Here is a 12242-nt window from a genome sequence, read left to right as displayed (position 1 = left end):
AAAGTTTGTCTTTGTCACTCACCCTCTTGATGAGATACCAGCAAGGCTATGGCATATGACGGCCTAGACTGTGCACAAGCACAACTGCAGGGGGCAAGCTGACCGGTGGGGCAGCGGCTCTGTTGCTTTGCTGTTACTGAGGGGTCAAAAGGAAGGTATTTCCATTTCAAACAGTTAATATCAGCCAAATTACAAAGAAGACACTGGAGAAAAACCATGCATTCTGACATCAAATTGAAATAGGATTATTCGCCTGTTATTATATTACTATTACCTAATAAAACCATAATTGAAATGACATATTTCAGGGACATAGACATGTATTCATAGCCTCAGCTATACATTTAGGTAGGCTGTTTAAAGGGGAGCATGCTAGAAACCTAGAAGAATTTAGGAACCCCTCCATACAAAACGCGTTTTTGTTTTCTTTCACCTCTCCACCTCTCTGAACTGAACCTGGACATTTTCAGTTTCCCCACAGTCCCTTCTCCTCACCATCTGCTAATGCTGGCATGGACTGTGGGGTAATTCACACCATTCAGAGAACCATCTTCTGCTACAGTGCTAAGTAAGGACCTGAAGCCAATGAAAGAAAGACGTGTGGGGAGAGAAGCCACAATAAAGACTTCACCAGGAGGGCATCCGTTGAACAGTCTGCCCTTCCTATTGGGACCACTGTCCATGGCAGATTTCTTCTGACTACTGAGCATTATTGTTTCCTTTTCCCAAATCTGTATCAAGACAGTTCCACGTAATTGGCGTTATAAGTGTCATTTCCCAGCCAAAGTACATGGGCAGCCTAAAATCCCAGTGGAGCAGATCCGGGCAGGAGCAACCGGTGGTGAGTGTGAGTTCAGGGTGTAAGATGGAGGACAAGTGGCTTCAAACAGGGCGGGAATGTTAAAGGAATGTCGGCTGTAGGGAAACAGTTCACCTGAGATTTGAAGAAAACTTTTGGATTCTTACTTAGGAGGTGGGATTCAAAGCCAGGATGCATCAGCCCTATTTCTTATTCTCTGTCGACAAGATGCCCAGGCTTGATCGGATTTCAGCAAATGTCCTTCCCGACGCCTCGAGCTTCAGCCCATCTTCCATCTAGCTCTCAGCATCTTTAACTAGAAATGGGCATCTTCCCTTAACGATCCCACTTATTGGTTGAGTGGTCTTTTTTTTTTTTTTTTTAAGATTTTATTTATGTATTTGACAGACAGAGATCACAAGCAGGTAGAGAGGCAGGCAGGGAGAGAAGGAGGGGAAGCAGGCTCCCCGCTGAGCAGAGAGCCCAATGCGGGGCTCCATCTCAGGACCCTGAGATCATGATCTCAGCCGAAGGCAGAGACTTTAAACCACTGAGCCACCCAGGTGTCGGGTTGTGTGGTCTTTGAAATATGTTGTTCCTTCTCTTTCTTTTTCTCCCTCTCTCTCCTTTTGAGATGCTCTTTAAGGAAAAATTGGCTTCATGAAGTGCAAGTGTTCTCCTGCAAAGGTCTTTGGCATGTGACTGCCAGCTACATCCCGGTTTAAACATGATCAGCGTTTTGTGTCCTTTGGATGAGGAAATCCCTTTAGAATTGTTTAACTTAAGCTTTCCTATCAAGATTTCTTTTTCACTTTTAGACTCCGAGAATTACTCGGGGTCCCTGAATGTAGGCAGAAAAACCCTGAAAAAATAAATGGGAGAGAAAAACGTTTCTAAGCACAAGCATGACCTCCACACGCAGGGTTGGAACCCAGTGTAAGGATGGCTCCATGGGTTGTGGAGGGCCAAGCTGGGGGGATCTACTTCTGCACTTCTGCAGGATAACAGAACCGGAAAGGGAGATAGAGAGGCAATTCCTTACGGGTGCCATAGTTCATCCTGCCTGTGGGAGGCCACAAGTGTGAGGTAATTTACCAGTTTAAGGTAATTTATAGGACCTTGTTACTCTTCAACTGAAGCCGTGGATCCCAGCTCAGGATCCCTTGCTGTCTCTCCCCCGTCCACCACGGTTTCCCAGATCTGGGCATTCATGGCCCTTTGGAAAGAACAGCATTTGTAGCACTTTTTAAGCATTAACTCACTGAAGAGTAGTTAAGCTGCACACTAGTCTGTCTTCCTTCCAAATGTGAGCTCCTTCAGGGACTCGATTGCTCAGCACCTAGCCCAATGCCAGGCACCGAGTTAAATGTTAAATGCATAAGAAAAAAGGAGGAAAAAAGCCCCATCAGCTTGCTGGCTCACTTGCATGTCCCATAAATGTTCTGAGTGGATACTCCACGACTCTCTAACCTCCTCATCTGATCACACCCCTTCCCTGCTCAATACTCTCCAGTTCCTTAAAAATAAAACCCTGCTCCTTGCACAGCCTGTGCGGTCCCTGCTGGCCTTGCTGCAGCTCCCCTCCCGCCTCACCTCTTTCTCTTCTCACCTCAAATCCCAGGCTACAGCCACTAGGTCACTTGCAGGTTCCTCATCCACCTGCTGCCCCCCCCCCCCCCCCCCATTCTTTATGACTTCCTCTGCTGGGAGAATGCCCCTCACGGCCACGTGATTCCTCCTCGTCCTTCAAAATGCTGTTGCTCTGGCAACGGCACGGTGTCCCCTTCACCTTTCACGCATCACCTCCAACGAAGCTCTGCCATCTTCCTCCTCTCCAGTGATCCCTTGTGCTGGGAGGCAGTCTTGGGTACACTTAAGGCCGATACACTTCTAGTTACCGTCCAGGCTGCTGTTCATCAATAATAAGATTTACAGTCTCCTAAAACCATAAATGCCAAAGCTCATGAAGGAACTTAGGAGCTGGTTGCCTAGGGACAGTGGCCGCCATGTTTGCAGCTATCAGAGACATGATCCTGGACTGTTCAAGGAGGTCGATTCATCTCGGGTAGGTCTCCGACCCAGATGCCTCTGACACCTGACCGTCATCCTCCTAGATCCTCAGCAGGAGCGATATTTTACTGTCTCCATCGAAGTCTTCCCAATGTACCCGAACACGTCTGCTTCGCCTAAGAAATCTCTCCCTTTTGTTTTCTCCGAAAATAAAGGTAGGCTATTATGCTTGTTCTAGGCAGCTAGGGGGAAACAGCCTGCACATACAGAGTCAGAATGAAATTAAACCCTACAACAAGAATTTAATTTCCAAATAATAATGAGCTGGGAGACGTCCGAGAGAAAGTTTTCAAGGGGCCAGCAGTATCCCAAAGGTGTCCGAGGCGCACTAGATTTTTCTTCTGCCGCTTTGCAGTAGGCGTCGGTGTGATGCCCACCTTCCCTATGAGCCAGGCTCTTGGGGGGCAGCGGGTACGCCGAGTTCACCTCCGCGTTCCCGGAGCCCCGCCCGGTAGCTGGCCGGGAGCGAAGTCCCCAAGCTGTGGCTGCCTTGAATAGCACAGCAAGAAAGTTCCTTCCATTTCAATTCTCTTCCAACCCATTTAGTTTAATCAAAGAGGAAAGCTCCCTGTTTTCTTGACGATATGATGTTAACACCCCTTTTTGCTTTTCCTCCCTCGTAAGCAGGATTCAACAGGCATAACATCTACCTGAGCGACTAGTTTTGTTTTCCTTGTTCGTGTTTTTGTGATTAATGTCAACCAGAGGCAAGGCAAATGGAAGGGATCCCAAGTTGTTGTTTTCTAACTGAATGCGTTTAAATAAAAAATGAGTCTATTTGTTAGAAAAGCATTAGATTTAAAAAAAAAAAATGATACCAGGAGAGCCAGATGTGGCAAAAGTCACGACGGTCGTATATAAATGAAGGATGTTTGGGAAACAGTGACTCAATCAATGTTAATTTAATGGATAAGTGAACGTCTCTTTTATCTTCTCCCTTCTTTTGGCTTCTCTAACTGCCACACTGGTCTGGCTTTGCCTCCAGTTTGTATTACTGCAATTATCTCATATTCTGGAGCTATCTTCCTGCCTCTACCTTCCGCCCAGCTCCCCCACGCACTAGCACGACCTACTCATAAATGTGCCATGGTTCCTTCTCTCCTAGCAAGCCAGCGCTGACTTTGGACATTCGTCAAAAGCTGGTTCAAATTCCCCAGAAGCTGGCTCAGATCTGTCCTTCCAAACGTATCAGCCCAAGTTCCACTGCATAGACCACGTGGACATGTATGAATCCTAGGCAATACCTGGTTTCTTTTTGGCTCCAGGACTTACGTGGAAAGCCCTCAGAATCCTACTCATCTCTTGCAAGTCTTATTCAAATCCTCCTCCCTCCATGAAGGCTGCTTTGTTCATTCCATCTGGGGGTGATGTGTCTCTCCTTAGAGCTACAGCAGCACTTCGACTGTGGGAAAATATTCATCATGTGTATATTATATTGAAGGCATTCCTTCAGTATTTTTATAAGTGTCCTGTTTTCTCTTTCAGATTGCAGGCTCCGGGAAGGCAAGAACCAATTCTTAGACATCTTTCTATCCCCATTCTATTTTTATTGGCTAAATACCTACTGTCTGAATTAATATATGAGTGGAGATATTTGGGGATATTCTGCAGGAAAGAAATGTAGGAAGCCAGTGCACTGCTTACAAACGCTATTTCAGCTGAAGAAATGGACTGCAAACTCACAGAATGGTAAGCTCATTGGGAATTTGAATGTGGTAATTCACCCGATGTGTGGAAACCTATGTCCTTTAAAAAAAATGATCTGTAATAATTTTAAAAATGACTTTTCAACTTAATATTATTTACAGTCTAGTCCAAATCCTTCCACCGTAGAGGCAAGAAAATGGAGTTAACCCTACAAATATAATGCATAGACATATATAAATTTATACGTGACCAGCGCTATGTTCACACTGCAAATATGCATGGGTAAAAACAGTCCTTTGGTTCTTTGCAGCATATGGTTCAAACCTCAGAGGAACTACACCCTTTAAAATTCTCTAAATTTCAGATACAACCATAAACAAGAGCCATATTTGTAGTACGTAGTCCACTCCACTGGGTCTAATATATGTTGGCTGTTAGAGAAACGATGGAGAAAGCTGTCGGGAGGCTATTCACGTTGACCATCCCTTCCAGGGTGAAGTGATATTACCATGGAACACATTTCAGAGAAGATCCTTCTACAATAGCTGCCTCTAACTTTGAACTTATTTTGTTTCATACCAGATGCCTCATTAGTAAAATGGCAATAATGAAATGTTGTGACATTAGTAAAGACAGTAATGTTAGTAACATTAATATGTCCAGCAGTAGTCAGCAAAAAACAACAACAACAACAAAAAACCAACCAAAACAACAACAACAACACACGCACACACACACACACACACAAACAAAAGAGACAAACCTGTGGCAGGCAACTGGCCTCAGTGGACCTTTATTTGCATGATCTCTCAGGGAGGTGGGTCACTTTTATGAGTATAATTTATACAGTTCTTAGCTGATGAAGTACTAACATGTTATTCACTCCCTAAGCAGTCTCAAGATAGTTCAGTCTTTTGAGATACACTTTTGTTCTTGCCCACTTAGACGTTGTACATAAAATATAAATTGAATGAAAAAGAGCATTTGGCACAGGTAAGTACACTGAAGGTGCATGAATTTGCAGCAAGGTTTCTTGATAGAAAGGCCCAACTCTCTTATTCATTATTATTATTCATTATTACTATCTTTACTTTCTGCTGTATTTTCTGTATATAGTCCCTTCACTGATAGTAGAAAAATAAATCAGTTGAGTTGAAATGTATGTGCATAAAGGGAGGGACCAAAGCATGCATAAAGATAATTTGAAAGTCACCTCCATCATATACCAGTGCTGTACAGAGATTTCTTTATAATGACATAGTTTAGTGGTCATGATTACTTGGTGCCAAGGAAAACATCAAAAGAAGGTTCTGGTAGCTTTCCCCTTCCTGACCTTGTTCAAAGATTTGTCTTTTAAAAATGACTCCATTATCTCTCTGGTCATTTCCAACACCTTGTTTGTTAAGTCTCAGTGAGTCAATGATGCAGGCCCCAGCAAAATGTGAATTTGGAGCTAGAAAGGACCAAAGAAATAGCTGGGCTAGAATTTCCCCAAAGTGTGTTCTGTGGATCTCTAGTCCTAGGAGAGATTTTATGGGGGACAGAGAGAGAGCAAGAAGGAGACAGAGAAGAAAGAGAGAAGAGAGAGAGATTTGGTGCAATATATTTTGTGGAAGCTGGCTGTCATATTTTCTCCTTAGAGAGTCACAATACTCTTTCACCTATTAAAGATTGTGAAGTTTTGCAGTAAAGAAACCTTCTTTAATATTTGTACCCTAGCATTTTGTAAAACTGTCTGATACTGAGCTTTTTGAAGACTATCTCTTGCCCTTTCTGAGGAGGGCCTCTCTGAAGAACATAGCTGAGGAATTGCTGATTGATGCTTAAGTTCCTCCCTCATTTTACAGATGAGGAAGTTAAGCGTGATTTACTGTCACTCTCACCTACCCCATTACTTACCCACAGGAACCGTGGGGAAGTATGGATAAAAGGCTTTGAAGCTGAAGACAGCTTAGCCTACCTCTATAAAAGAAAAAAGATGAACTCCAGGAAATATAATTGATTTACCCAGAGTCCCCAATTAGCAGTGTCTTTGTCTAGAATCTAGAATTTCCTCACTTCTGCCTTTTCCTTCCCCATCAAAAAAGTGCTCTTTCCATTATATGAGTGCATTTTTCTGAAATTATTTTACCTTGCATTTTGCTTTACCTGATGTCGGGCCTTTTTTTTTTTTTTTTCTCAGTACAGTGGAGGCCCTTTTAACAAAACTCCACCTAACCCACGCCCCAGCTTCACGGACACCATTGCTCTCTCTGTCAACACAGCCAGGCTGCTCACGGCAGCCCAAAGAATCCTCACACTCTGAAGCTAACTCTAGAACTCTCCGAGACTTTTCCTTATATCTATTTATTTTAACCAAACTTGGAATTACAATGATGTCATTTCATTAAATATTACAGAACACCATAGGCTGAGGGCAGAAGAGTCATTTCTCTAAAATCTCTTTTAAAAGGAGGTGTTCCTCTTTGCATTTAGAAAGTTTTGTGAAGATTGAATAGACAGGGATGGTAAAAATGGCGGCCAAAGGAGTTGTGAGGGAGACAAGTGTAAGTAAGGAGAAGAGTCACGACAACTTCGAAGGGTCTGCCTTCAGATTGTTTTGCATGTCCAAATCTAAAGAAAACGGAAGCTTGAATTTATAGATACATAGTTGGAATGTGGCTCATGCAAGAAAGACAACTTAGAACTCCAACCAATAGTTTCACTTTCAAAAAAAAAAAAAAAGGCCTTGGTACTTCATGAAAATGTTAGTGAACGAATATACATGTACATATTTTAAGTTAAAACTAAAAGTTTGAGGAAAGTATTTTTAAGATTTTATTTATTTATTTGAGAGAGAGAGCCTAGAGGGTAAGGGAGAGGGCTGACTTGTTGGACAAGTGACCTCAGAGACCCCTCACTCCCTTAGCTCAGGGAGGGAGAAAGAGGCGACCGTCCCAAACAGTTGCAGAGGTGCTAAAGGAATGAGAAGCTTGAAGTTGGGGTGTGGAGGACACAGGTGCACCGCTTTCCTGACCGAAGGCTGTGGAAGAGACCACAGGTGTCGGCAACAATTGCAGTACAGGGGACATGAGGCACGTGTGCCTGTTTCTCAGCGGACACCAATGATGAGGAGGGATAAGCTGTAGCTAAAAGACGCAAGGCTGGGCTGGGAGGAGACAGTGTTGACCCAGACGCCAGGTGAGCCTCTTGGCTGGGTGAAAGACTGTTTCGTTTGACCAAATATCCGCTTCAAAGAGCAAACCTCTCATGGAGCGACTGTTCCCTTCTCGACTCCCGTAATACACGTTCTCGGTCTTGACTGGAGTTGGGGTCTCACGAGGTAAGCTTAACTTACTTGTGGAAAATAATAAGTTTTGTTTCTGAACATATGATCTGTTGACGGTGTATTTTAAACCTGAAAAACCTGCATTGGAAGAATGGTGTATGAAAGCAACATGTAGTTCTTATTGGTTCTCTTTTTTTAACACACATTCGGTGCCAATGTTCTAGACACTGTACTGAACACTGAATCAGACATAATTCTCTGTTCACTTGGCTCACAGACAAAAATGGGAAGAGCACACTATACGAAGCGCCGGGGATGGGGGAAGGGACATATGCATGCTTATGAAAGTGCATGTTTAGGAAGTATAAATAATATGTGTTATTTAGAGATCATTACGGGATGAAAATTGTGCCCTCCTAAGGCCTTGATTAAACATGTGACATAGTGGGGGGCAGTTCTGGCTGGCTGTGATTCAGAATCAGCTGCCACACTCCAGAAAAAGATTTCTGCCCCCCCCCCTCCTGAAAACCTGGGGTTTTGCTGGGCCATCTGTATTTTCAGAATGTTCCCTTGGTGATTCTGCCCGGAAGCGCCAACTGGGAGTAGCCATTGCCATAGAAAGCTATAGGTGTTTTGTATAGATTCTCTGTGTCTGATGATCTTTGGTGGCATCCTTAGGAAAAATCATTTAGGTTAGCTCACAAAAATTTCTCTGTGAGAAAACATGCTTAAATCTCACATGACCTCCCAATTCTGCCTTAATTAGAACTTACTTTAATGAACTGAAAAATAATAAACTCAGAAAAACGTGTCCAAAGCCTATGCTTAGGGGGAGCCCACTCCTAAATCTTGAGTGACTGCTCTGTGGCAAAGATTTGTGTTTTTCAGTGTTAAAGAGGCTTAACCCCCCAGTAACGGGAAGCCTCCCGTTTTTCAGAGTTCAGGGGGCAAGATAGAGCTTGCTTAGGTCATCCTGGCATGAATTGCTGAAACCAGACAGTACCAAGCATATTTTCTCAAAATGTGGTGATATCTGGGAGCACAAGTCACAAATGAACTTTTCTCTCCACGGGATAATTCTATACTTAAAACCACCTGGGAGTTCCTCGCCTGACAGCCTTTTGCTGTTGAAGGTGAAATGTGGTGAAGCAGGTCCTGTCTGAAACAGCTGAAACCAATTGCTTAAGGTGTTTAGCAAGCAAGGTTTTTGGCCATCAGCAGGAATGACTTGCTGGAGTCCTGGCTTACAAATTTACAGAGCCTACATGCTCTCTCTCTCTCTCTCTTTTTTTTTTTTCACTTAAAAAAAATAAATTATTTTTATTATGTTATGTTAGTCACCATATAGTACATCATTAGTTTTTGATGTACTGTTCCAAGACTCATTGTTTGCATATAACACCCAGTGCTCCATGCAATATGTGCCCTCCTTAATACCCACCACAGGGCCAACCCATCCCCCCACCCCCATTCCCCCCTAAAATCCTCAGTTTGACGAACCATGAGGGTTTGTGGACTCTGAGAAACAAACTGAAACACTTTTAATGAGTGCCAGTTTCACTGTGTTCTCCAAATAGGTGTTGTTCTCAGGATCTAACCATCTATCTGTCTCCAAAAGGCAGAATTCTGCTCTGGGTAGAGAAGCAATTGATTTCACTTTCCTGCCATAGAGAGAATGTTACAATATCCTCCTAAATCAGGACGTATCCTGATTTCTGAATGGTGACTCAGAGCGGCAAGTCTGAGTCTGGACCTTGAAGTGTGCATTCTGGGGCATGTGCCCCAGCCCCTTGGGTGCAGAGGACACTGGTTGGCTGAGGTCTGCACCTACACTCTCTTAAGACCCAAATGACTGGATGGAAATTGAGGTTTCAGTGACAAAGTGCATCCACATTGTGGGGTCAAGTTACTGTCATTGGTTGGCCACACCCCCTCGATGAACCAGGAACTGCAGCTTGTCGTAGTCTCAGACTGAATCGTAAAGGGACGGACTTTCTAGTGGTGACCCCCATGAATCCAGGACACTAGTCTGTTATTCCTGACTGTGAACTTTTTCTTGCTTTTGATTTTTCTTTAGTGATTATTCTATTTCTCTGCCAGGGTTTGCATAAAAAAGAAAAACAGTGGGAACTGTAAAAATTGAGAGACTTCTCTTTCCCTTGGTTCTTCTGGTAAACAGTGCTAATAGGAAACTCCTTGAACAGCTGGGACCTTACATATGCTCTGTGTTTGGCGTCTCTCTGGTGTACTGCAAACAGAAGGTGTTCAGTTTTTGTTGACTGCCTGCCTTGAAAGACACTTTCTTTGTAATTTTGCCTTTCTCTTTACCAGAACACTAAAAATTCTCTACTAGAGGTAGATACTCTATACAGGATTTTCTTTCACCTGGATAGCTGTTGTATATTCAACTGATTTTCTTTTCTTTTTTTTTTTTTTTAAGGTTTTATGTATTTATGTATTTGAGAGAGTGCGGAGGAGAAGCAAGGGAGAGAAAGAAAGAGACTCTCCAGCAGAGGCCCCCTCCCCACCACAGAGTTCAACACAAGGCTGGGTCCCAGGGCCCCGAGATTACAACCCCATCTGAAACCAAGAGCCACCAGATGCACCTCTCTATTTTTTTTTTATTTAAGATTTTATTTATTTATTTGACAGAGAGAGACCAAGAGATCACAAGTAGCAGAGAGGAGGAAGCCGGCTCCCTGCTGAGCAGAAAGCCGGATAAGGGGCTCAATCCCAGGACCCTGGGACCATGACCTGAGCCTAAGGCGGAGGCTTTAACCCACTGAGCCCCCCAGGCCCCCCTCCCCCCCCCCCCCCCCCCGCTTATTTTAGGTCCACTTTGCTTCAAGGCTTATTCATGCGGCTTTCATGATTTAGCATTATTTTCTGATGGGTTCAATTGGAGGGTCTGGGAGCTCACTTTCAGTGGCATAGATGAAGTAATTCTTTGCTATTTTTTTCTTCTCATGGTTTAAAAACTTCTACAAGTTGGACTATAAAACTGAGTGCCTGGTGTCTGCTATCTAGTATTCCTAGTTAATAAGAAATACTTAAAACATGTTTCCAGTGAGCGTGGGGATTGTACCCTTAGGCAAATGCTAGAGTCACGAAAGGAGTAACACGGGGAGGTTATCTTCTGTCCACAGGAGAGCTCTCCCCTGTCACCCCCATCTTCAAAGAAGTGAAAATGTTAATACATTTACTTGCAGCTTCTGTGGTGTTATCCACTGGCGAATGAGAGGAAACTGAGAGAAATGTAGTGATTGAAGAAAAGGCATGCAGACTGGGGTTTGTTTTTTGTTTTTCTTTGTTTTAAATCAGGTAGTTTTAGACCAAAATTCATCCATTAAAATCTGCTGCTTCCTACGGGCCGAATTCAAATTGGGTAGCCAGGTAGATAGAACAACATAAAACGCTGGGGTAAGTAACTACAGGTGGAGTCAAGTTGTACCATCTTCTCAGTGGACTCTGGAGCAATTAAAACTCTAGAACTGTCTGCTTGTCATAAGGGTGCAACTGGTGATTAGGAATCATTGCTGTCTGCCAGTGCTGCCTTTGCGGTCCGGGGGCTGGTGGCTAGGGATGTGTATTTGCAGCAAGCTTCATGGGGTGACTCACCTCCTCTCCTGGGTGGAAATAAGGGATGGAGAAGGGATACCTCATTTTCTAAATATATGAAAATATTGAAGAAAATTGGAATAGGAATCTTTCTGATGTCATTAGTAGCGTCTAAAAAAAATCAGTGCTAACAAAAAGGAAGTGGGCGAATTTCTACAAAACCAGCCAGGATGATTGCTTGCTGGGAATCAGGAGTCATAGTTCTAATCCCGGTTTTAGCCCACAAATGGTTGGAGGATAGACAGTTAAACCCTCTGGAGTTGTATTTCTTCTACCTGGGAGCTGAGAGACCCAGCTTAATTAGAGGAGGACAAAGAGAATAAATGCGTCACTCCCATTAGGAAGTTGTGGATGGTAAATATCAGGTAAATTTGCTTTCTCTCTGAAGACGAATTTATGGGGCACCTACTTTGAGTCATGCTGGGGATAAATTCATATCTTTACATGTACTGGGTAGACCTTCAGTATGAAGGCTAGATCTTCCACGTATTGGAGGATTCTTGGCACAGTGATTGACTTGTCAGTACACACTGAACTGATTTTTGCATAAATTAACTCCTGAATAGGAAAGAACATGTTTTTGTTTTTGTTTTGATGGTGTAGGGGATGACCTGTAGTAAGCACGCAAAGAAGGTCAAGATTGAATCCTTGCTGAAAGCAAGCTTTTCTTTTCCCTTCATTTTACGGTTATCAGGAGGCACGTATTCTAGAGGCTCTGTTGGTACGAGGATTAGAAGAGTTAGACAGCTAGCAAGGTGTTGTAATTTGCAAGTTCAATGACCGAAGTATCAGGCATGGTGGGGTATATAAAGCGATTATGTGTTACAGCTTACTGAATCA

General features: G+C 43.4%; 1 protein-coding gene and 1 long non-coding RNA gene across 8 annotated transcripts in view; one reads left to right on the top strand and one right to left on the bottom strand.

Moving 5' to 3' along the window:
* DLGAP1 (DLG associated protein 1) overlaps positions 1-12242 on the bottom strand; it is an 869387-nt gene that overhangs the window by 330350 nt on the left and 526795 nt on the right. The gene's annotated exons all lie outside the window — the stretch shown is intronic.
* The window catches only part of LOC132023498 (uncharacterized), a 331116-nt gene that overhangs the window by 207815 nt on the left and 111059 nt on the right, over positions 1-12242 (top strand). For all 4 annotated transcript variants that reach the window (XR_009405969.1, XR_009405971.1, XR_009405970.1 and 1 more), the window contains one exon: positions 4355-4558. This is a non-coding gene — a long non-coding RNA (uncharacterized LOC132023498). The remainder of the gene's footprint in view (positions 1-4354; positions 4559-12242) is intronic.

The sequence above is a fragment of the Mustela nigripes genome, chromosome 8 (assembly GCF_022355385.1).
Source record: "Mustela nigripes isolate SB6536 chromosome 8, MUSNIG.SB6536, whole genome shotgun sequence".
Lineage (NCBI taxonomy): Eukaryota > Metazoa > Chordata > Mammalia > Carnivora > Mustelidae > Mustela > Mustela nigripes.
This window is presented reverse-complemented; position numbering and strand designations above follow the sequence as displayed.